This window comes from Amphibalanus amphitrite, unplaced genomic scaffold, assembly GCF_019059575.1.
Source record: "Amphibalanus amphitrite isolate SeventyFive unplaced genomic scaffold, NRLGWU_Aamphi_draft 001477F_arrow, whole genome shotgun sequence".
In the NCBI taxonomy this organism is placed as follows: domain Eukaryota; kingdom Metazoa; phylum Arthropoda; class Thecostraca; order Balanomorpha; family Balanidae; genus Amphibalanus; species Amphibalanus amphitrite.
In genome coordinates, this window is record NW_024882970.1 from 25023 (window position 1) to 28112 (window position 3090).

The 3090-nt window shown below is 48.6% G+C and overlaps 1 non-coding gene across 1 annotated transcript; it reads right to left on the reverse strand.

Moving 5' to 3' along the window:
• Positions 1–1487: 1487 nt before the first annotated feature.
• On the reverse strand, positions 1488–1560 carry Trnak-uuu. The gene has a single exon. It is a non-coding gene; the product is annotated as a tRNA-Lys (tRNA).
• Positions 1561–3090: the final 1530 nt, after the last annotated feature.

The following is a 3090-nucleotide window of genomic DNA, read 5'->3' on the forward strand; positions in this document are numbered from 1 at the left end:
TATTTCCAATTTCCTGAATGTATAACCCGGCGGCCGCTGGGCCTCCGCGCCACCCACCAGCCGCCGGGGGGGGGGGGGCATATAGTTGTCCCCCTTTACTTCTGCGACGATATCGTCCAAATGTGAAGAGATAGAGAAACGAAACTTTGCTCACATATTCCTGAATATCTAGCCGAGGTCGTGTCCACATTTGGTGTCGATCCCATTCGAAATGACGTCACAGGGACGTCAGAAGCCCAATTATAGATTGGCGTCTCTTAGTTTCCTCACGATATATCCAACATATGATATCAATTTATATGTGGAACCACTGATCACTGGTCAGGATCTAGTTGAAAGTGTACTTAGATGTGTCAGGATGACAGCAGATGCTGTTTAGTTCATTTGCCGCTGCGTTTGCCGTTTCATGCTCAGTGACATCAGAAACGCTCCATATCGGAAAACATTAAAACTTTATGACGTCACTATCATAGGCCGCGGGACGGGGAGGGGGCACTGGGTCACCGCGCCCCCTTAGATTTTGGCATTTTGGGTTGCATGGGAAGAATGGGTCCAAAAGGCGGCAGTGCCCCCCCCCCCCTTAATTGAAGGTGTTCCGCCGCTACTGGTCACGATTATCAAATGTGTTGTGGAAGTCCAGGACGCTTTTGTTTTTTTTTTTTTGTTTTGTTTTGTTGGGTTAGGCCCTTTCGGTCTGACAAGACCATTTCAGAGCCGGGAGGATGATAGGATATAGGGGGAGACATTGGTCTGGGCAGGCACCCTAGTGAGTCTCCGGGGCTGAGCCCGTCCGAAGACAGGCCACCCAGCCCCAAGGCACTCACTGCACCCGGCTACGGGGTGCGCTCCCTCGGGAGCAGCGGTGCCGCTCCAAGGGAGCAGCCCGCATGAGATAAAGTTGCCTGTCCAGCCCGGAGGGGGGTTGCGGCGTGGAGGAGAAGGATTTCAGTATCCTGAGGATAGAAGCACGGAACGGTGTCCAGGACGCGTGGTATGGGCGGAGTTCTATAGCCTTGGTATGGGCTTTCGCTCGCGTTCCCGAGCAGCCGCTCCTGCCATCTGGCGGATGACTATCCTGCCACCTAACGGCAAGAGTTTAAAGCTTGCTCATGTTACCACCGTGGTGCTCTGATGCGTTTTTTTGTTTTTAAATATGAAGAAGTATTCGTGATTATTTTGCATCGGTTACTGGCTGTTCTGATTAACAGAGATTAGTTTAATGTGAACACTCATACAACGATCATGGAGGGTGAATAGCTGAACAGGTGAACTGGAACGTCTTTGCTGAATTGGGTGGGACTAATACACTCAAATTTATTTATTTTTCCCAATTTGATGTCGTACTTAGGTCCTGTGAAGTCTGGAATAAATGTCAATAAGAGGATAGTAACAAATTAATGATAAGAATTTCAAAATAATGCCTTAAGAGTTAAGACAATAGGCATTCACATAAAAGACACACAACGCCGAACATCCACACAAAACCACGCCCGGACAGGGACTCGAACCCTGGACCGTTAGGTTAAAAGCCTAACGCTCTACCAACTGAGCTACCCGGGCGCCTGGCAATGGGACGGCTAGATGTTAAATTGACTCTTGATGACTTATTATTGTTCTTGTATATTGTACGACTAAAAAATATTATGTAACTTGGTTTGTAATCATTTCAGTATTATTCCGTGTACGCTCCCTTTTCAACATAGGTTATAATTTCATACATTCATTTATTTGATCAAAAAGATCGTGAACCGGCAGGCCAAAGTAATCCAGTAGGCATCGCCCACTGACAGGCGAGGTCTAATTTCAGACCAAATTTTCATAGGTCATATATACCTATATATAGACACACCCTTAAACATTATTACACACTCACTCACTTTAACAGTTCCATAAAAAGTTAAACATAAGGGTAACAAATACCTACATAAACACGGAAAAAGGTTTAAAAGCATTGAAATCTCTGAATGCGAGGAGCATAATACCTGTGAATCTTGCACCTCTTGTTTCGTCCCTGCACTGTGAGATTGTTCTGGAAGTGTCTGGAAGTGCATGCAGTTTGTTGGTCAGTGGCGGAGCGTCAGTCCGAGTCGGCCTTGGTCATTGTGGGTAGTTCAACGTCAACCGATAGGAGGACGTGTGTGTGTTGTGTAGAAACACCTGAGAATCGCACACCTCAAACGAATAGTGGTGACAACTGGAGCTGAGGCCTGAGGACATGAAATTGTGGTGAAAATTGCAAATGGAGGTGGAGCTTGCAGCTGAGGACAACGCCCAGTGGTGAAAGTAGCGGCTGAGGACGAAAACAGTGATCATATCCAACGTCGTGGTTCGTGAATGATAGTGAGGAGTGCCTCCTACAATACAAAGTGGCAAAAATTATCGCACAGAACGTCGAACGATTGAAAGTGATGTAAATTAGAGTCACAGACAGCTATTAGTGATGCAAATCAGCCTCGGTGGACACCAAATCAGGTATCAGTCAGCCTTCTTGACCCGTGAGCGTTCCATCGGTGGAGTAGATCGGACTGAAATCTCCACCTTCAGCGGTCACATTTCGGTGACGTAAGCCGTGACCGAGCTGCCCTACCTCCACCGCCTGCGGGTGTGACCTGACCGCGACGGAGCACAGCGATGGCTGACCCAGGGAGGACGGCCAGTGGTGGCAGCGGTGAGGGGACGGCTACACCGCAGCACTCAGACGGAGCTCGGCTGATGGCAGCCTGCGGCGAGCACATCGATCTGATGGTGGACGCGTGGTTTGATGCCAATGACATTGGAAACAACTACAATTTAATTAACAACATGATGACTGAGAGGAGGACCAATGTTGATACCCTGATGTCCCGTGCTAGCTTTTGTACATTACGATCCCGTTACGTCAACTGTCGCCAATGTTCACCGTTTAACTCCATTACGGTGAGGAACCAAGTGGTTTCCGGAAGCATGGCAGAGGGGATAGCTACCCCACAACGACCACCAACATTTCAAGGTGGCTCGGACATGGACGTCATGATTGAGCTGGGTCCGGTTGACTGGGTGTTTCCCGTTACTGCGAACGGCAGTTCAGCGGAGGGTACCACTACAGGGGCG